Genomic DNA, 24,214 nt, shown 5'->3' on the forward strand with positions numbered 1-24,214 from the left:
AATGAAAGAGTAGAAGTCATTTAAAGTAGAGACTTCAAATTTATACTCTTTTAAAACCAAAAAAATCATATCAGAATTTAAAACTTTAATAGTTATCAAAATTTTACAATAAGATAATAGGTATATAGTTATATAAGTTATATATAGATTATACAAGTAATAACAAAAACCTGTCAAATAAAGGTCTTTCAAAAAAATATTTTAACTTTATCACTATGCTATAAAAACTTTTAGAATGTAATGTAAAACGACGAATATAAACTACAAAATTAACCAGGTCAAAATAAAACTGTTAACAACTTTAAAACATAACCATTTAATAAACATGGTAGACTTCCGCTTAAGTTTGCCTTTTGAAAAAAACTAAAAAGTGCAAACTAAAAGAATTATTACCATATTTTTTTTTACAAATGACAAATTTCAATATGTTACATGCAATAATGTAATGAATAAACATGAAATCCACTAAAACATAAAACAAACTTTCATTAAAATAAAACAGATCTATATAAGCTAACAAATACTGTATATATTTTGTTTTGTTAATATTTGGTTAGTAATTGACTTTACTTTAGTTGTATATAAGAAAATATAAATTTGCTTTTTTTATTTGGGTAAAAAGTGCGAACTCAAGAGTAAGTCCGCCGTAATTAATATTTATTAGGCATTATGCAAACCTGTTGTAGAATAAATAGCTAAATAAAGTTGCTATTATAAAAAACTGCTTAAATACAATACAAACCAGGTTAAATAAGAAGTTTTCAAAAGATCAAATCAAATTAAAAAACTTTCATAAAATAATGTCTACTACTCAAGTCTAATATAATGTGAAGGATGAGGTTCATGACTGCTTGCAAGTTTATCTAATCTGATTCTTAATCAGTAAAATAGAGCCTTAAGTCACCTCCTTTATAAATATCTAGATTAGATTTTTTGCTCAAGATGTTGATAACTGAACTGAAAGCTTTCTCAACAACATAGCTAGAAGGAAAAGCTATAAACAACAATCTAAATTTCTTTTAAATGATTGGATACTTTTGCCTTAGTTTTTGTTGAGTTCAAAAGCTTTCATATCGTTGTTTGGAAGAATTTACTTTAAGTTTAAGGACAGTTTGTAAGTCTGAGAAGGTTTCCTGTATGTCGTTTATTTCAAAAGTATCTGCCTCGAAGGGATCTATATTTTTATCTATATGATAGCTTTTCTGTGTCAGAACTAAATTTACTACTTAATATGTTAAAATTGTTGAAAATTCCAGATTTTTTCCAGGTTTTTTTTTTGCCGAACTTGTCAAGTTCCAGGTTTTTCAAGGCTTCTAGGTAAACTAGCAACCCTGTATAGTTTTATTTCTTAGTCTAACTTGGTGACTTTTCAAAAAACAACTGGAAATATCATGAGGTGATAGTTAATAAAAGATAACATAAATTTTTACAAACCATTTATGATCCCAAATAACATATATCTCAGGTTATAAAACAGTTAGAGGGATTTCAATCATTTATGATATATCTAATTGTTAAACAAGGAAATATATGAATGAAAATATAGTATTTACTTGAAAGTAGGAGTCATAAAAACTTGATTTTTTTCTACTTTTTACATTAATAAAATAAACATTTTTGTTTAAGTTTTACCTCAGGGTCATAAAATTTAGAGCAAGCTAAAATTAGTAAAATAGCAAGAAAAAAGTAAAAATCTTATGACAGCCCAAAATTTTAAAATCGCCCCCTTTTCGCCCCCTTACTAGTTATCGCCCACCCTTTCGCCCCCTTACTAATTATCGCCCCCCAAATTACTAAAATCGCCCCCAGGGGGGCGATATCGCCCACTTTGGGAAACCATGCTTTAACATATAGATCACATTAATAAAAATTTAAGCGTTCTTAAATATGCATGTAAAGTGATTACAAAACTTTCAAAAACAGTTACTACATTGTTTATCTGCTAAACTTTAAAGTAAAACTTGATGTACAAAGCATTGTAGAGTAAAGGCTGTTTTGTCTTAAATTTTAAGCTAAAAACATAAATATTTGTACAAGCTTTTTTCTTTTTTTACTACGCCTGCAATTTAATAAGTACATTTACTGACGGTTATGAAATATTGTCTTTAACTTAAAGAAAGAGTCAAAGTATTATAACTTAGTAGACAAATTTTATTTTTGAAAGCTATTAATACTACTACTATACTTAATGTTTTATTTTTAATCGAAACAAAAACTTGGAGCTTTATTAACTCTTTAATAATATTCATTGTTAGGTAATTTGAAACATGTTTTTTTCTACTATGCAAAGTTTACATTGTGCCTAACTTTTAAATTACAAATATTTCATTAAATTAAAAGATAAAAGTAAAGAGTTCTTTAGTGTTTGTTATATTAATACTGGTAGTAAAACCTAAGGTAAATAAACTAACTTTGTTTTAAAAATATTCTTTATACTTTATTTATACTTTATTTGAAGTTATCTAACGACAAAATAATTGGTAAATAGTCAAATACAGCGACAATAGCATAGCATAAAAATATGAATCAACAAAAATAAGATTAATATATTACAAAAACCAAACAACTAGCGAAATGTTAGTAAATAACAATTACTTCTACCTTGAAAAACATAGACCAAGATGTTTTTATTTGACAAGTAGTATACGTACATAATATTGACGTTGTATTCATATTAACACAACAATTGTAGAAAAGAAACCCAAAATGTCGTTTCATGCCCTCACAACATATCTACTTGTGCTATCATTTCCTAACTTTTCCATAAGTTTCCGCGTAAGGTTGATGTTTGTAATGTAAGAACCATACTATTTTTTAAAGTTTTTTAATTTTTTTTTTAATACTTATTTGAAGTTTTTCCCCATAAATCTTAATTGTTTCAACCGAGTCATAACCAAATGTTTACAGCTGTTAAAAAATATTTCATTCAATCAAGTTTCTAATATTTTGGTTTTATTTTGCTTTAATTTTATATTGTATTAGTTTTACCTTCATTCCAAATCAACTGATAGAGCTTGCAAATACCCAAGACAAATCTCTGATATTAGTGTGATTATCTCTGTTTGTAATTTTTACTTTAGTTGAAGTGACCGTTTACAATACTCATCGCATATAGACTGGAATGGCGGATTTTTTTATTTTGTTTTGTTTTTACATTAAAATGGTTTTTTATTTAAAAATCATAACAATTTATTTTTTTCTAATCATAGTAAACGACAGAAAAATTAAGTAAAAACAGTTATTTTCAAATATTTTTTAGTATTTTAGATGTATACTCATTGTATAAAGATTTTTAAACAATTTTATACTTTATCTTAACTGAAATATACTACCTTTGTTTTTCTGCTTGTAAAATATGTCTTTCGGTTTTCGTATTATTTTTAATTACAACTTTAGCTTTTTAGGTTTGAATTATTTAATAAATACTTTTTCCAAAACCATCCAAAATTTAATGAAAACATTGAATTATTTCATTAAAACTTATATGTTGAAGCTATAACTTAATAACTTGTACTTTGATTAAAACTTGTTTTATGTACTATTTTAAACCATAATTCACAAAAATAACCTGACAAATTTTGTTTTATAGTTAAAAATTTATTAAAAGACTTAAAAAAGGACTCAAATTTTTTGTCTAAGGATCATGCGTATCGTTATCCTCAGAACTGATAGTGTACGCATTTTCCTGGACTAACCCTAAACAAAATTCTATTTAGCTTTTTTTTTAACTATGATATTTAAAATCAAAAATTATTCATTTCAAAACAAATATTTCCAAAGAAAAACAAGGTAAAAAAAAGATTATATTAAAACAAAAATTTAAAAGCTGTTTCTATTTTTTAATTAAATAACTTTTTCAAGTTTTGTGAAGGGCATTTACGAATAAAACAAAAGTTAAAACTAAAGCAGTCAGAACAAGAGTTTTTTTTTTGTTTTTGAACATAAAAAAATGTCTTTAAAACTTTAGTAAGCTTATTGTAATTAGAAAATAAACGCATTCCTACATGAGGTTAATATCTATTGTCTTAATGTTCGTTATTACTCGTTATTCATAACTTACAAAAAATTACAATTTCAATACAAAATCTTCAGTATTTTTCTTAAAACTGTTAACACCACTGTATGGTGTGTACCTTTTTAGTAAAAAAATACTCAGTTATTTACAAAGTAGTTTTGTTTGAAAATCGTTTGTATTACTTTTTACAACAATTTTGAAAAGCTATCAAAAAATAAATTTTTAATATCGTAACTAGTAATATCGCATTTGCAGTAAAGAAATAAACATAAGATGTTTTTATTCTGATCAATGTTTTAGTAATTCAGTTATGTTATTAAAACTTTTTTAAGCTTAATAAAACAGCATTTTAAAGTTAATTTAATTAGTTGTTTTATATAAGTATAAAAAGTAGCAGTGAACTCGTTTCTTTTTATAATATTACGTTTTTTTTAAATTATAAACTTTTGTTAAACAATAAAAAAATTATTTAAAGCTTATATTTTAGATCAAAGAATATTTTACTTACTTTTAATTAAGAGTATAAAAACTGTCATTTAGATTGACAGGTTACAAAATTTTATAAAACTTTGATAAATAAAGATGATAACTTTTTTCTTTTATTTTTTTATTTTTTAAATTCATAAACAATGTATTCCTATACTGTGTTAAACCAAAAACTTTTGGCATAGTTTTTAACCTTGTTTTAGTTAGTGCATGTTTAAAAAAACTTGTAAAGAAAAAAGTATAAATTTTCATAGTTTTAAATATAAGCAGTCTTTGTTAAGTATACAATTCAAATTAAAATCCTTTTTATCAAAAATGCTTGTTAAATAATTAAATTTTTTTTATCCACTGCATAGACACAGTTGTTTTTACAAATTTTGTAAAATGATAAAACTTGCATTTCGTTTTGATTTTAGCTTGGGCAAAGTTATTTTGGGCGTAGCTGGTATGTCTGCTACAATTTGTGCATTTCAGTATTTCACATCGAGGAAGAATAAACTGAAAGGCTCCTCAAAAGCAAAAAGTGAAAAACATGGACATGAAAAAAAATTATCCATTAAGAAAAAGGAAAAATCCAAAAGTTCTAAATGTCTTTTTAACAAAAATAAGATTGTAAAATCCAATTTGAAGAGCATAAGTATACTTGGTCAGAAACAAAGCTCAAAGAAAGTAAAAAGTTTTGCTGCTAAAACCAGTTCAGTAGATGTAAAAGAAAATTTTAGGGCTGAGTTATTTCTTGCAAATGATGAAGATGTAAATAACTTTTCACAAACTGCTGATATTGATGATAAAATTGCTAAATCAGATGAAAATTTGCAATCTGAAAATAAGAACATTTACTGTGGCTCTGAATTCACTGAAACAAACAACAGGCAAAAGACCGAATCAGTTTTCACAGTAGATAATTCAACTCAAGCTAATGAGATTAAGACCTCAGAAAAGTTTAATAAATCTGTAAAAGACGTTTCGAATAAAACTCCAACAAAAAATAAAAAGTCTGGTTCGTTTGAGGAAAACAAACAAACAAGCGAAATTGCAATCCAAACTTCCAGTGAAAACTGCTGTCTAAAAGAAAATGAAATTGACTCTGAAGCTATCATAATCAACTACATCATTGAAAGGCACGAAAATTACTTCAAAGAAATTTGAAGGTATATTATTGATGAAAAAGAAAACCATGCAAGTAACTTAGTAAAGATAAAAGAATTTGAAAATTCAAATACAAAAACTTTACCATTTGAAAGTATATACGAAAACTATTGTGAACGAGAAAAATTTATCAAAGAAAAGCTTAATGATAAACAACTACACCAAAGTATTAATATCATTGCTTCACAAATAAGCCTTGTCTTTAAGTTAATTTGGGAAGAAATCGATATGAAAATAATTCGAAATCGTAGTGAGTTTGAAGCTAACAGAAACCAATGTATTAGAGATATGTACCAATGGATTGAATCATTTTTGAACATTTTTAAAAACTTTTTTGTCGCAATACTGCAACAACTAACAATCATGAGAGAAATATTTCATTTAAGTAAAGAAAAAGTAGAAAAATTCATAGAAGAATTCAACAAAATGTCCCAGGCTTACAATCAAAATGCTACTGATACTAGCTTTTTGTCAAACTGTCAAACCACTGCTATTAAAATAAAAGTTCACAACTTGAATATTTATTATTCGATGTTTGTCAAAGATTTTGAATACAGCTTTAGTGTTAGATATTATACTTACTTGTCAAAAATATTACCTAATTTGTACTCAAATGAATTAGTATCAGAATAGTTTCGTCAAAAGATGTTTATACTGCATTTTTTGTACATATTAGTATGTATGTGTTATTTTGTTTTGACATTTGTAAAAGTATTTATTTATTTTAGTTTACTATTTTTTATTTTACTTAAAATGATTGAACTTTTAGTTACAATTCAAGTTTTCCTGTAGTTTATAACTTCTACAAGTTTTTGTTGTTGAATATGTAAAAATAAATAAAAATTAATAACTGTTCTTTGAGTAAGTTGTTTTGGTACTATTGGTTGGTTATGCCAGATTATGGATACGCTACAATTTAAATTCCGAAAACTCCAATTCCTGAAAAATGTTTATACAACCACATTTCAAAAAGTAATAAAAATAAAATACATTAAAAAAGTGGTTGTTGATCTAATTTATAAGATTATGCCACCAAAAACACTGAAATAATAAGTTATAATTTTTTTTCATATTTACAATAAAATATTATATTTAAAAAAAAATTTTAGCTTTGTCTCAAAAAAGAATTGAAATTCTTCAAAAATGTTTTTTGGTATTAATAAAACCTACATACATTAATTTTGTTGTTTAAATATATTTTACTTTTTGATTTTCGGCCTAAATTCTTATAAAGAACTAGTGTGCACCCCTAGATTACTTATTCACTATTTATATAGTGATGATGTTAAACTTTTGAACATCTTTGCTAAGCTTTGGTCATATGTTCAAACTTTTATGATTTACTTAAAGCGTTTGTTTATAGGACGAATAAATAATGAACAAGTAACAAAATAATTTAGCTACTAATTAGTTTAACTATATTTCAAAAATATAAACATGTAAGATTTTAACTGCTTAATTTCATATCGTTTTTTACAAACATTATTTTTAATCTTTAGATCTCGAAGGGTTACATTTTGAACATTTAAAATTTTTCACCATTTCAAGTATTGTTCTATTTCAATCACATCAAAAAACTGAAGAATCAAATGAATCAAAAAACAATTTATTTTTTCAGCAATTTGTAAAATAATTGTTCAAATCTACTTTTAGAATTTTTAAATATATAATTTGTACCAGATTTAATTTTAACTTTTAGCCAACTTAATTTGACTAGAACGGTATGACTGAAAAATTTTTTTAGATACCATGCAGTATGTTTTTTTTTATTTTTAAGACAAGTATATTACTAATTCTAACTATTACTTCGTTTTTGGTTTCTTATGAAATAATATGCTTTTGTATATATTTTCTTTAAAATGAAAGGCAAAACTTTCACATTTTCACTTAACAGAATCATGACTTAAGCCTATTTTTAAACTATATTTTATAATCATTTAATAACTTTCATAACACTTTTTTAGAAGCTTTTGTTCAACGGAAATTTGAGACATGAATGAATAATAAACATTTTTATTTAGCAAACAAGTAAAATCAATTTAAGCTAATATTTATTTATTACTTTTGTTATCAACTAATTTTTAAATTAAATTTTGAGTTTGTAAACAATTATAGGCTTTACCATAAAATATTCAACTAATACTAATTAGTAATAGTATAATAAAACATAATTAGTTAGAAATAGATTAACTGTTTGCAATTACATATATATAAATAAATAAGTAAGATATTTAATTAAGATAAGCAAACGTACAAAAAAAAGTAAAACAAAAATAAAAATAAAAACACGTTTGTAACAACTTAAAAAAACTAGATTGATAAACGTACGGTTGCTTGCACAAATTAGGTTTAAGAGTTTAAAAAAAAAAGATTCTAAAATACTTAGATGATAAATATTACATGCCTTACTTAAAATTTAAAAATGACTATAATTCAAAATTTTGCACAACCATAGTTGTCTAATACAAGTTCAAGTTCAGCAATCGCCGATGATTTATTTGATGGTTTATTTAAACCCTTGTACTGACGTTGACGTTGATCCCGTCCACCCAACATCAACATAATTTTGAAATATGTTGATCTCTTCTAAAATGAAATATCTGGGACGTTTTGCTGATATACACACGATCACAGTGGTATATGATCTTATTAGTTACTTTAATTTTACATTTATAACTAACTATATTAACAAAAAAAATTTCTATACTAAAAAAAAGCTTTTAAAATTATAATTCATATAGTATTTAAGTAATTTTATAAAATATATATTTGCTGAGCTCTGGTCATGTGAACAAACTTTTATGATCTATTAAAAGGGAAAGTACCTTGTTGTGTTTTGTTTTCGTCGAAAGGAATAACTAAATAATTATAATCAATTTTTAATTTATTAATTTTTACCATATTAAGTTAAAAGAATAACTAAATTCTTCGAATATATGCTTACATAATATGTAGTATAAACTTTAAATCATGTGAAACTAAATTTTGATTTTGGATTACTGCATATTTCACTTAATGCAAGATCATAACCCAATGGAAGACACATATACAAAAAAGTTTTCTTACAAACTCTATAACCAAACTTATATAAATAATAAGTGTAAATTTAGTTACTAATTGTGTAGAAACTTTGCTTTGAAAAGCTTATTTATTTTTTAAACTACAGAGATCTGATAAAACTGAAATATTAAAGCTTAAAATAAATGACAGTTTTTAATTTTTGAAAAAGTTGTATAAATATCAAAAACTTATAATTAAACCAAGTTTTTTATATTTAGAAAGGTAATTTAAGCTACATCTAAATTCAGGGGTGGGGGTTAAATCATTTTTTATAAATTTACATAAAAAATAAAAATTGTCGTTTTTTCACTGGTCAATTTCACTGGTCAAAAAAAATTTAACCTTCTTTTCAGAGCAACATTTTAGAGTATAATTTTTCAGATTGATATTTGAGTAAACTTAGCTACAGTAGCAATATAAATTAAGTACACACTTTTAAAGGTGACGCAACCGCGTAAGGTACGCACCTGCATAGAAACAAGTTAAATAGCAGTAAACACACGCGTAAGGTACGCACTAAACCTTAGAAACAAATAAGTTTATAAAAAAATCTATCTAACAATAATTTGTATAATGAATGTTAGTTTTATATTTAAAAAAAACACATATAATAACGAACCAAGAAATAAACGCTAATTATAAACTAGCATAACCTCAATCCTTAGATTTCGGCTTTATTAAAAAGGACAACTCTTAATTAAAAAAACATTGACCTAATTGAATACAAATTTAAAAGTAAACCGTGTAAATTGATGTTATAATACCTTAGATTGCTTTAGAATAAATTTAATATGCCAAAAAAATACCAATATATTAATTTAATAGCTATAAATATTAACATGTTTTCGTTGTAAAGAAAACAAATACAATCAAAAACAATTCAAACTCCGTATTTATATTTTTCAAGATAAAATCTAAAGAAGCTTTTATTTTTATGGCATATTATCAACTATTTTTTAAGTTTCAGCTGTTTAAAATTTGTCACAATTTATGAGTTTGTACTTTTATTTTCGCCGTAAAGTAAACAAGTATTTTCAGAAACAACGAACTCTTTGTACTTTTACTTTTTAAAAGTAGAAGTTAAACAAAGTTTTATATATAAAGATATTTAAATCTTTAAAAAGTTAAGACAGTTAAAAAATCTGTCACGTTTTAAGAATTATTACTTTTTTGATTTCGCTGTAAAGCAACATAGTACTAGCAAAAACAAAACTAGCAACTCAAACTTTGTACTTATGTTTTTTAGGTAAAAACTAAAAAATTATTATTTTTTTAGCTTATACTTAACTATTTTTGAAGTTTCAGCCGTTCAAAATCTGTCTCAAATTGATCATCTGTACTTTAGTTGTCGATGTAAAGTAAACAATTATAATTAGAAACCATTCAAACTCTATATTTATAATTTTTAAGATAAAAACTTAAGAAGCATTTATATGTTATATGAATAGTTTTCTAATAAATTTACGGCCATTTGAAATTTATCTCAAATTAACAACTTTTATCTAATTTATTTTCGCTGTAAAAAAACCAATATCATTGAAAGCAATTCAAACTCTGTATTTATACTTTTTAAAATAAAAACTTAAGAAACATTTATATGCTATATGAGTTCTTTTGTAATAAATTTACGGTCGTTTGAAATTTATCTCAAATTAACAGTTTTTACCTCTATTATATTCGCTGTAAATAAACAAAAGTCATTAATAACAATTTAAAATATGTATTTATAATTTTTAACGTTAAACTGAAAAAGCTTTTATTTATTATATAAATACTTTGTTAACAAATTCACGGTCGTTTGAAAGTTATCTAGACATTAACAGTTTGTACCTCTTTTATTTTCGCTGTAAAATTAGCAATTATGATTGAAAACAACTCAAAGTCTGTATTTGTACTTTTTTGTATAAAAGCTAAAGAAGCTTCTATTTGTAAACCAATAATATTTTGTTAATAAATTAACAGCTGTTTAAAATTGATCTCAAATTAACAATTTGTACCTCTTTTATTTTCGCTGTAAAGTTTAAAGTTTTCTTTGGAAACAATTAAAACTTAGTATTTTTACATTTTAAGGTAAAAACTAATGAAGCTTTTATATTTAAAACTCACAATCAACTATTTTTAAACCTACAGTTGTTTAAAACTTGTCTTAAAATATGAGTTTGTACCTTTTTTATTTTCGTTGTGTAGTAAACAAACATATTTGAAAACAACTCAAACTCTGTATTTATACATTTTAAGACAAAAACTAGAGAAGCTATCATTTTTATAGCATATAATGAACCATTTTGCAAGTTTCAGCTGTTTGAAATTCGTCTCAATTGATTGGTTGTACTATTTTATTTTCGCTGTTAAGACAACAACTATCATTGGAAACAACTCAAACTCTGTATTTATACTTTTCAAGATAAAAACTAAAGAATCTTCTATTTGTAAACCTGTTAACATTTTATTAGTAAATTTACGGCCGTTTGAAATTTATCTTAAATTAACAATTTGTACCTCTTTTATTTTCGCTGTAAAGTTGAAATGTTCATTGGAAACAACTAAAACTTAGTATTTTTACTTTTTAAGGTAAAAACTAAAGAAGCTTTTATTTTTAAAACTCACAATCAACTATTTTCAAACCTACAGTTGTTTAAAACTTGTCTTAAAATATGAGTTTGTACCTTTTTTATTTTCGTTGTGTAGTTAACAAACATCTTTGAAAACAACTCAAACTCTGTATTTATACATTTTAAGACAAAAACTAGAGAAGCTATCATTTTTATAGCATATAATGAACCATTTTGCAAGTTTCAGCTGTTTGAAATTCGTCTCAATTAATTGGTTGTACCTTCTATTTTCGCTGTTAAGATAACAATTATCATTGGAAACAACTCAAACTCTGTATTTGTACTTTTTAAGATAGAAACTAAAGAAGCTTCTATTTGTAAACCTATTAATAATTTATTAATAAATTTACGGCCGTTTGAAACTAATCTCAAATTAACAGTTTTTACCTCTTTTATTTTCGCTGTAAAGTTAAAATTTTTCTTTGGAATCAACTCAAATTCTGTATTTGTTCTAAAAATTAAAAAAACTAAAGAAGCTTTTATTTATAAAAGTCACAATCAAATATTTTTTAACCTACAGTTGTTTAAAATTTGTCTTAAAGTATGAGTTTGTACTTTTTTGATTTCGTTGTAAAGTAAACAAACATCTTTGAAAACAACTCAAACTCTGTATTTATACATTTTAAGACAAAAACTAAAGAAGCTATCATTTTTATAGCATATAATGAACTATTTTTCAAGTTTCAACTGTTTGAAGTTTGTCTCAATTAATTGGTTGTACTTTTTTATTTCGCTGTAAACTTAACAATTATTATTGGAAACAACTCAAACTCTGTATTTGTACTTTTTAAGATAGAAACTAAAGAAGCTTCTATTTGTAAACCTATTAACATTTAATTAGTAAATTTACGGCCGTTTGAAATTGATCTCAAATTAACAATTTGTACCTCTTTCATTTTCGCTGTAAAGTTAAAAATGTTCATTGGAAACAATTCAAATTCTGTATTTGTTCTTTTTATGACAAAAACTAAAGAAGCTATCATTTTTAATGCATATAATATATTATTTTTTAAGTTATAGTTGTTTTAATTGTTTGTACCATTTATAAAACTTAATGTAAATTGTACATGCTCTTCTTTAAAAAGTTTTCGCGGTCATTACTTAAATTTTTTCTACAAAAAAATTGTTCCTCTTTGGACCGCTATTATTCTGCATTTAGTTAAATCTGAAGTTAAGTTTAATAACCAGGTATGTTTTTATATTATTAATAAAATGTATTATGTAGGTAAAGTAACATATGAAAGGTAAACTAAAATTGATATTAGATTTTTGATACTTATATATTTTATAGATATTTTACTAGATCTCCTTGAACATTTGCTATAATTTATCTTAAAGGCCGTTGAGTCCTGGTTTTCTGCCTTAAAGAACAAAAATATGGATAAAAAAAAGCATCGAAGGGAAGACAAGGAAGAAGATGATGATGGGGATGTCAATGAAAGATGGAGTTATCATGGTTATTTAAAAAAAATTAGAAGAATTTATAGGTAGTTTTATACATTTTCAATCATAGTGTAGAATATTCTAAAGTAAAAAACTATAGGAAAGATTAAGAAACTATCATGATAAATCAAGCTATAGACATGACTAGAGTAATGAAAACTCCGAGAAAGAGAAAAAGTGAGTTTAACTTAGATGATAAATGGGATACAACACCAAACAAAAGAAAGAGAGGAAACAATCAAACTGAAGGGTATTACCAAAAGAAGTTAAAAGTAAGATGATAGTTTAAATGAATTTACTGTGAATTATTTATTTTATTTTATTTGTATTTAAACAGGATCGACCTGCATTATCAGACATTAAGCAATACAAGCCTTCATACTACAAAGAAATGGTTTGTATTAACATTTATGTAACTTTAAAACATACTAAACTAATTCTAATATTTAGGTTAAGAAAATTGTATCTAGCAAAGAAAGTAGTGTTCTCGTCACTGTAGTGGAAGATATTCCGCTGGTAGAAGGTGAAATCGCTACAATCTCTATAAATCATAAGGAGTTTAAATCCTTAAAACCAGGAATTTTGTTGCACGATAAAGTTATAAAAATCTTTTTAAGAATAAAGCTCCCGAAAGGTTAAAAACAACTTTCACTTTGTTAAGTTTTAGTTTATATTATCGTTTGCTGTTACTTTTATTTTTATTTTTTTATTTGATGGAAATTTATGATGTACTTTCACTTATTAATTGCTTAAACAATGTTATATTTTAGGCACATTATCAAGCTTACATACTGTATTTTAACATATTTTCCTTTTTGTTAGACGTTGAAATAATAGAAGGCAATATTTATCGTAAATTCAAAAAAACCGAAAAGGATTAATGAAGGTTATCAGTTATCACAAAGATAAATAGATCAGAAAGAGTTGTTTCGATATTCAAAGACGAAAAGTGCAATTTTAAGTTATTTGTAAGTTTCATCAAGTAGATTCATTTTATTTTTATTCAAATTTATCAAAAACGTGTTGTACAGGTTGTGAATAAGTTGAAAAATGAGTGGATATTACTTGGCAACGAAGATAACGTGGAGGAAAAGAAAAAGATATTAGGAATGAAAATCAACAAATTTGCTTTCGAAAGAAATATTAAACAGAAACTGTATAAATACAACTACCTTGATAGTGATGAAGAATCATCAGTAAATGTAGTAAAAGTTAGTATTTAAATTATTTAAGATTCAAAACATTTTATTAAACATAAAAATTTTATTCTTTCAACTTATATGTATTTTTTTTCATTGAAGTATGCACTGGATTACTTTACAAAGGATATAGACGAATTCAAAAAATGTAAGAAAGAAGATTGCAACAATTTCAAATTTTTGATGGCTGAAGGAAGAGGTATTGAAACACGGAGGTAAAATAAGTAAGAAAAGTATAGTTATTTATCATAATTACTAGATGTTTATTTACTTTTAGGACCTATAGATTACAGTTCAAAGAAATTTTCGAAATATTGTTTTTCATGTGGATCAGACGAATATGAAGTAACTAAGTCAGTTAATTCAACAGAAAATATTGAATGGGTATGTATTGAAACTACATTAAACCTCTTTCATCTGAATAAATTTTAGTTATTGTGTATTACAAAAAATAAAATTTAGGATGGTTGTGAAAACTGCGACCGGTATTTTCATTTACCATGTATAAGCAACTACGTACCAGGAAAGGAATACAAGTGTGGGTTGTGTAGTTAAACAAAAGCCAAGTGGAGTATAGGACTTATATTGCTATAAGTGACACACCACTTTAAAAAAGGTAACCCAGTACAAGATGCTGGCCTCAACGCGGCGTACTGGTCGAGTAGCCGTACTAACGGTGAAACCAACAGCATCATTTTATAAATATACTTAAATTATAATTTATATATGATTATAATAACAGTTGTTTGTTTTACAATAAAAAAACACATGATAAACTTTTACAAAGGAACTATTTGTATATTTATTGAAGTTTTTGCATTTTATAAAGTTCATTTTTAAATAGCTGTAACATAAAAAACTATAAAAAATAGTTAATTAAAAACTATAAAAGTTAAAGCTTCTTTAGTTTTTACCTTAAAAAGTATAAATACAGAGTTTGAGTTGTTTCCAATAATAATTGTTAACTTTACAGCGAAAATAAAATAGTACAACCAATCAATTGAGACGAATTTCAAACAGCTGAAACTTGCAAAATGGTTCATTATATGCTCTAAAAATGATAGATTCTCTAGTTTTTGTCTTAAAATGTATAAATACAGAGTTTGAGTTGTTTTCAAAGATGTTTGTTTACTACACAACGAAAATAAAAAAGGTACAAACTCATATTTTAAGACAAGTTTTAAACAACTGTAGGTTTAAAAATAGTTGATTGTGAGTTTTAAAAATAAAAGCTTCTTTAGTTTTTACCTTAAAAAGTAAAAATACTAAGTTTTAGTTGTTTCCAATGAACATTTCAACTTTACAGCGAAAATAAAAGAGGTACAAATTGTTAATTTAAGATAAATTTCAAACGGCCGTAAATTTACTAATAAAATGTTAACAGGTTTACAAATAGAAGATTCTTTAGTTTTTATCTTGAAAAGTATAAATACAGAGTTTGAGTTGTTTCCAATGATAGTTGTTGTCTTAACAGCGAAAATAAAATAGTACAACCAATCAATTGAGACGAATTTCAAACAGCTGAAACTTGCAAAATGGTTCATTATATGCTATAAAAATGATAGCTTCTCTAGTTTTTGTCTTAAAATGTATAAATACAGAGTTTGAGTTGTTTTCAAATATGTTTGTTTACTACACAACGAAAATAAAAAAGGTACAAACTCATATTTAAAGACAAGTTTTAAACAACTGTAGGTTAAAAAATATTTGATTGTGACTTTTATAAATAAAAGCTTCTTTAGTTTTTATCATAATAAGAACAAATACAGAATTTGAGTTGTTTCCAATGAACATTTTTAACTTTACAGCGAAAATAAAAGAGGTACGAACTGTTAATCTGAGATCAATTTCAAACGGCCGTAAATTTATTAATAAAGTGTAATAGGTTTACAAATAGAAACTTCTTTAGTTTTTATCTTAAAAAGTACAAATACAGAGTTTGAGGTGTTTCCAATGATAATTGTTAATTTTACAGCGAAAATAAAAAGGTACAACCAATTAATTGAGACAAACTTCAAACAGTTGAAACTTGAAAAATAGTTCATTATATGCTATAAAAATGAAAGCTTCTTTAGTTTTTGTCTTAAAATGTATAAATACAGAGTTTAGATTGTTTCCAAAAATTTTTGTTTACTTTACAACGAAAATAAAAAAGGTACAAACTTATATTTTGATACAAGTTTTTAAGAACTGTAGGTTAAAAAATAGTCGATTATGAGTTTTAAAAATAAAAGCTTCTTTAGTTTTAATCTTAAAAAGTTAAAATACAGATTTTAAGTTGTTTCCACTGATAATTGTTAACTTTACAGCGAAAATAAAAGAGGTAAAAACTGTTAATTTGAGATAAATTTCAAGCGGCCGTAAATTTATTAATAAAGTATTAATAGGTTTACAAATAGAAGCTTCTTTAGTTTTTATCTTCAAAAGTACAAATACAGAGTTAAGTTGTTTGCAATAAAAATTTTTATCTTTACAGCGAAAATAAAAGAGGTAGAAGCTATTATTATAAGATAAATGTTCAACAGCTGAAACTTGAAAAATTGTTGATAATCAGCTATAAAAATAAAAGCTTCTTCAGTTTTTACTTTATGATGTATAAATCCAAGTCATTTATGTCATTATTTGTTTGCTTTTGAGCAAAAACAAAAAAGGTACAAACTATTAAAATACAAGTTTTAGCATTTGTTTGAGATATTTTATTATTTTTATCTTATTGTCATTTTTTGTTTTATTGTTTTAAGTTATATGCTATTATTTGTTTATTTTTTTTTTATCTATTTGTTTGTTATTGTTTATTTTATAAAATAAATTTAAAAACAGCAACAGTTTTTTCCCTAATTAAGGCCTTATTCTGAATATTAAGCTTATGCATAGTTAAACTATTAAAAAATATTTTTTTTATTTGCTAGGTTTTGTTTTACTGAGTCAGTAGTACTGTACTGACTAATTCTAAGCATTATAACATTTATTCGTAATTGTATGTTTTTTTTAAAGACATTACTTAAATTCATTATATAACTTCTTATTAAGACCTTTTTTTTCATTAATTTGTTTATTTTGTAAGATTTTTTAAAATTACACGGTTTTTTTATGTTCAGTGCGTACCTTAAGTTGATGCTTTAAGATATTAAATTTGTACAATGTGCGGGTGCGTACCTTACGCGGTGCTTAACCTCTTAAAAGTTAGTACTTTATTTATATTTGTACCCTAGCTAAGTTTACTCGAATATCAATCTGAAAAATTGACCAATTCAAATTTTACCCTGAAAAGAAGCTTAAATTTTTTTTGACCAGTGAAATTGACCAGTGAAAAAACGACTATAAAATAAAAACCACAAAACTAGAAAAAATTTTCTAAATAGTTTTAAGTCACTGTTCTTTAAAATTTGTTAATTTTAAAATCTTTAATAATACATAAATGACTTGTAAGAAAAACTGGTTTTACACACGAATTGGGGCACACGCTTTTTAGCATTATTTGCAGGAACTTTTTTTCTATTTTATAATATATGCAATATACATTTACTAACAGGTCCAAATTTCTGTGATTTCAAAAAGTAAAGACGTCGTAAGGTACGCACTTTTAGAGGTTCGCACCCGCGTAAGGTACGCACTATTAAAAAAAAAATGTTCACTCTTCATAATTGGTTTGAGATACTTATTAAAAACTTAACATTAAAAAACTTTTTGCAGGTATTATCAGAGACGAAGACAAGCTCTTTAAAGCAAAGATAGAAAACTGTAACTACTAGTGACATTTCAACTACGTTTGACATTTTACTATATCAAAACTTTATCGTTATTTTTATGAAACATGTAATTGACTTAAACCAAATAAATTAAAAAAAAAAAGTTTAGTAATATATTTAGTGAAACCAAAGTTTAGTCAAACTTGTACTAGAACTGTTTAAAAAAAAATCATTATTATCAGTAGATAAAAATAAGAACGCAACTATCCAAAATAAATTAAACTCTAAAATTTATCAAACTTTTTAAGTTTTAATTAACTAAGTTTAAACAAAAGACTATTTTTAAAATATGTATAAAAACAACTTGAATTTAATTATCAAAACTAATTAAGTATAACAATTATACTATATTTTTATAGTAAAGATACTACTCAAAGTTTTTGTTTAATTCTGTTTCTTGTTTCGTTTGCTTTGTTTGCTGAAAATTAAATTTAAAAAAATATTAGATCGTTTTTATACAATTAAGGTTTTAAAAATATTAAAATAGTTTTAAGTCAATAAGTTCTAAAATATTTGAACATTTCTTAAAAGTTAAACCTGGAAGTTTCGAATTTATTTTCTTAAATACGATTATTTAAATAAAGCTTAGATATAAAAAGCCGTTTAATGGCAATTAAGAGGCGACTGCTAGGCTCTTTTAAGTTTTTTTTTATATACGAAACAAAAATAAAACATTGGTGTTAACAATATTAAAAACGTGTATTAAAAAAAGCCGCTACAGAGATTGCTATTGTTTGCTTAATATAACAATAAAGTTAGTTTAATTTGTTTTTTTTTTCTTCTAAAAGTTTATGCACGCGTAAAATTTCTTGTTTATTTAAACTAAAACTTCAATAAACAGTTTAAATATAACAAATAAAATATTGCAGACAGTATGTATGTGCTTAATAATACAATAAAACTTTCAATTTTACTTTTAAGCTTTCAAACTACTTTCATACTACTTTTAGTTTTTTAGCTACTTAGCTACTTAGCTAAATATTATGTTTTGCTAAACTCAAGTCAGTCAATATAGTAGTTACGCTTTAAATGTAATGTTAAGTTTCAAAAACAAGTATTTATGGATAGAAGCTGTTTTTAAACAAAAAAGGTTAAAGTTAAAGTATTTTTGAGGCTAAGTTTCTGATAAAAATAATAGTTCATAATGAAATAAATAAACATTTATATTTAAAATTTTTTGTTAGTTTTTTATTTAGCTTAGAAATTCGGCTGAAGCTTATACTTTATAATATTGTTTACCTAACGATATGAAACGCCTAAAAAACTTGGTCTAAATACCTGGTGTAAGATCAAACCTTTTGGTTATCGAGTCGTACACAACATGCTTACGTTTTTCAATCAACGGGCCGGATCTGGAAAAAACTAGCCTTTTGTGCACCGGAGCATTTCAAACTAGCGATTAATCGGGTCCAATATCCGTATCAAGCCGAATAATGACTCGGGTTCTAATCTAAATAAAAGTTTTGGAACCGGCCGGAATCTAATTTTATGGAAAAGTTGATCGCTTTTCTTAATCCTTTAACTTTAAAAAATTTTTATAAAAAATTTGTTATACTGTTATTATTTTGTAATATTATATTGTTAATAATTTAGTTAATCTATTGTTAATAAATTTGTTATACCCTTTTCGGGCCTGTCACTTCGCTCGCGGGTCGGTCATTTTCATTTAGGACTGAATTCAAATTAAGTTTAAAAAACGGTCGGGGCCGGTCATTTTCACTCTGCGGGCCGTACGTTGCCCACCCCTATATTACGATATAATAAAATATTTTTTTTATCTTTAACGGATAACACATACAAAAGTTCTGAATACTATATTTACTTAGTAAATTACAAACAAAATGTATACCAAAACTTTTCTAACAAAATTGAAACCAAAATAAGAGTTAAAAAAACAGTCGTGCCCAAATAGGTGTATGTATTGTTTGATTACAGTTAAGTATGTGTACCCCGACTGAAGTCTTGATATAGATGTACAGTTAAATATGTTTAAGTTTACTGTTTTCTGGTTTAAAACATATGTTAAACCTATTAAAATAATTCTAAAAAATTTATGTTATATATTATTGTTTAATTTCACTTGTTTTACGATTCAGTGGTTAAAATTGTAAAACCTTAACTATGTAAAAATAAAAAACAACAATTTAACACATTTTGTGTTAATTTTTAAAATACATATGTTAAATAAACTTTTGTTTATATATTAAATCAGTTGTTGTATCATAGTTGTTTAGTTAAACTTGTACCGCTTTAATCAAGGTTTTTTTTCTGTCGAATTTGAAAATTAAATTCAAGTTGTTTATTTATTTAAAAAATGGTCTGTAGTTTAAACTTTAAAGTTATTATTTTTATTTAAGTTTGATAAATTTTAGAGTTTCATTTCTTTAAGTATTTGCATTTTTGTCTACTGATAAATAAAAAAAAATTTTATCATAAACTAATTTAAACTTATTATTTTAATTTTTTTGATTTTGTTTGCTTCTAATAGAATACATGTTTAATGAAAGTAATATTTATTTATTTGTCGATAAAGTTTTGATATAGTAAAAATGTCAAACGAAGTTGAAATGTCACTAGTAGTTACAGTTTTCTATCTTTGCTTTAAAGAGCTTGTCTTCGTCTCTGATATTACCTGCAAAAAGTTTTTAAATTTTAAGTTTTTAATAAGTATCTCAAACCAATTATGAAGAGTGAACATTTTTTTTATAATAGTGCGTACCTTACGCGGGTGCGAACCTTTAAAAGTGCGTACCTTACGACGTCTTTACTTTTTGAAATCACAGAAATTTGGACCTGTTAGTAAATGTATATTGCATATATTATAAAATAGAAAAAAAGTTCCTGCAAATAATGCTCAAAAGCGTGTGCCCCGATTCGTGTGTAAAACCGAAAAACTTTTAGAATTTAAATAATTATTTTGATAAAAATGCTTAGATATAAATATACATTAGTTTAAAATCAAGTTTTTTTCATAGTTTTTATTTTTAAATTTTTACAAGTTTTTACAACAGTAAAGGTTTGTCACCAAATATAGTATTATACAGCTAATTTGATATTTTTAAACTCAGGCCAACTGAGACTAAATTTTTGTTTTTGCTAAATCTTCCCTTATTACAGATTTGCCACAAAACCTTAAAACCTAAAATTTTAAACAGTTTTAACATTTAAAATAGTAAAATTTGGTTTGACAAAAGATCTATCATATTGATAAAAAAGCTTTGTTGTCATCAAAAATTTTTTATGTTAAAATACTTATTTAAGGTAGCTTTACAACGTTGTTATACTTCCTAACACAGTTTTAAACCTGGAAAAGTTTAAAAAAATCTGGTAGAAATTTTTAAAAACCAGTGGCAACCCTGTTTATTAGGTGGCACTGATCAATTTAAATGATTGTCATTTACTCAAGTCAACAGATCAGTCGTTGTATAAAACTTCAAACTTGGGGTTAAGAATAATTCTTTCAAAACTACAGTCAAAATGAATTTGCATATTTTAAAAAAACACATTTATATTGTATTTTCATTGTTTTATTTAAAACATGTATTGTTTGTGTAACTACAAGTGTTTAAAAAATATCATTAAAGAAGTTTCTTAATGTCAAAAATATTAAAAAATAAAGATATATATATCAAAATAAACAAAAAACAGTTTTTCTTGTTTTATTGCTTTTAAACTTTTATTTTTTTATTTTTTGAATTATGTATTGACAGAATTTTCTAATTATTGCAAGGAACATTTCTTGAAAATTCGAGGTAGTTATCTCAAAAAAGGTATAGGAAAATGGTTTTTTACTGATTTCTAGTTATTTGCTGTTTTAGTTTGTGCCTCCCATAAGGAACCTATTGTTGCCTCCAACTTTGACCGGCTTTATCTCAAAAATTATTTTTTTTCTTAATCTGTAAAAAACATCTAGTAGCTTGGTAAAAAGCATATAAAATAAGATCAAATTGTGAAGAAAGTGTTTTAACCCCTATGCTCTTAATTCACTAAATTTACATTAATAAATGATTTTGAAGTTTTAATTTTTTTATTTTTCAAAAAATTCACAATGGATAATTAAACAAAAGTGTTTGCAAGTAGTGACTGTAGTTACTTTTAGTTATAAGTGGTAAAACATTATGCCATGTATGGTTAGATGGTTTTAATCTTATATTTTTTGCAGGCTTTTAAGGCCATAGGGGGGGTCTAACATTTTTTTTACTAAAATTAACTTTGGCTTTTTTATGAAAGCTTAAAGTACAAACTATAAGCCAGTTTTTATAGAATTAGAAATATCATTAAACTTTTGAGATATTTAATTTTTTGTATAAATTTTCCAATATAAACGTATGGACTGCAAATTTTTTGGGGTTAATTTTCTCGGAAATTTTAAAATTCACTAAAAATCTATCTCCTCCTTCATTTTTCAAGCAATCTTCTTCAAATTTTCAGGAAACGTTCATTATAATAAAAGGAAAAAACGTTACTTTAGAATTTAAGTAGTTTAAAAACATAAAAAATTCATCACAAAAAAAAAAAAAAAAATTTTTTTGTTCAAAAAAAAACATATTTTTACAATTTTTTTTTTTTAATTCCAAAGTAAGGTTTTTTTGTTATTATATAAAGATTAGACTGTGAAAGTTTGAAGAAGATTGCTTTAAAAATGTAGGAGAAGATATATTTTAAATGAAATAGTCTTTATTGCTGTTTCAGTTTTCCCTTCCTATAGGGAACCTATTATGCGACCCGACTTTGACTGTTTATATCTCAAAAAATAGTTTGAATTTTCTAAAACAATAAAAAACATCTTAAAGCTTAGAAGAAACTCTATAAAATAAGATCAATTTGTAAAAAACATGGTTTACCTCCCCTATGGGTATTATAAGTGTATTAAGTAAATAAACAAAAATGACTTCTTGCTGAAACTTCAAAGTAAGTTAATTTTTTTTAATCTGAACAAAGTTTTATTTTTAATGTTTTTATTACTATCACAGTTTTTAAAACTAGTTATTTACTGTTGATAAACAAAAATTTAGCATGTTATATACAAATAACTAATGCAATGTTGTTCATATAAGTTAAAATTGCTTCAGCAGAAGTATGTTTATTGCAGATTTAACTGAAGTTTAATTATTTATAAATTAACAGCTTGAACTCATTGTTTTGAGAAAAATATTCCATACTATAGTTTTTTTTTGCGTTACAATTGCTAGGTTATATTATCATAACTTAATAATTAGTTGTTATTCCTTTTTTTATAATATTGTGCAACAGTGTGTTAATTTCAAAAAAAAGTACAAGTTACACTCAAATTCTCTAAATAGCTGCAACTTCTTTTGCAGTATGTTGGTAAAGCCAAAAACCTTATCAAAGGTCAATATGTTATTGATGTACACATTTTTTATGATTCTGGATTACTCTTTACAAAAATAAGAAAATAAGTTTTACAAGATTTTTACAATTAAGCCCAAACCATGCTAGATGCTGGCCATAAAAACTTATAATATCTTAAAAGAAATTTCTTATAGTGTTGATTACTTCTGTTTATTTGTAAACTGAAGCTTGCCTCCACAGTGAACTGTTTTTGTCTCTGAAAGTTAGGGATCAATAGCTCAAAAATATAAAGGAGAAAATAAATTTTAAGTGATTTTTTAAATTTCAAAGAAAATTGAACTATGAGGTCTATACAATTGTATCAGAAACTTTTTACAATAGTAGTAATATCTCAAAAGTTAAACACTGTTGATAAATCTATAAAAACTGGCTAAATGTAGTTTGTACTAAATGGTTTTATATAAGAGCCAATATATCTTAAGTAAAATAAATAAATGTTGGAGCCCCTATTCCCTTGACTATTTACAGGGTACCCAAAAAATCTAGAATTTGATAATTTTGGCAAAATTAAACTGGATTTTGAGAAATTAAAAGAAACCTTGAGTTTCAAGCAAAACCACTTAAGACCTGGAATTTAAACTTTTTTCAAGTGAAAAGTAACAAATTTGGATAAGATGCAAAAAATCTATCTAAGAAACAAATAAAAAGTATTCTTAAGTTTTATTTATTAAAATACACATTTGAAAATAAAAATAGGTTTTACAGTATATATTCAATGTTGTAATACTATTCAAGATAGTTTTTCAACTTAAGTTTGATTTTATACTAAAAATGGACATAAAAACTTGATTTAAAAAACTTGGAAGAAATTTAAAAACCTGAAATTTTTTTCACAAAAAACATATTGCATAGCTGTATTCATTTTGTCTTGGTTTTCTCCCCTATAAGTTTTGTGTGTTGTAAATAGCAGGGTTGCCACTCGGTCAGGAAAAGTCAGGAAATCAGGAAAAGTCAGGAAAAATTAAAAAAAAATACAAAAGTCAGGAAAAGTCAGGAAAAAATGGGGGGTTTTGAAAAAAAATCAGGAAAAGTCAGAAAATTTGATAAAATTAAAAAAAAAGGTCAGATTTTGTCATTTTAAATTTGCAAAATTCCTTGTTTTCCAAAGCCTTCAGATGGTAAAAATTA

The sequence above is a fragment of the Thalia democratica genome, chromosome 4, assembly GCF_965202585.1.
Source record: "Thalia democratica chromosome 4, ktThaDemo2.hap1.1, whole genome shotgun sequence".
Taxonomy (NCBI): domain Eukaryota; kingdom Metazoa; phylum Chordata; class Thaliacea; order Salpida; family Salpidae; genus Thalia; species Thalia democratica.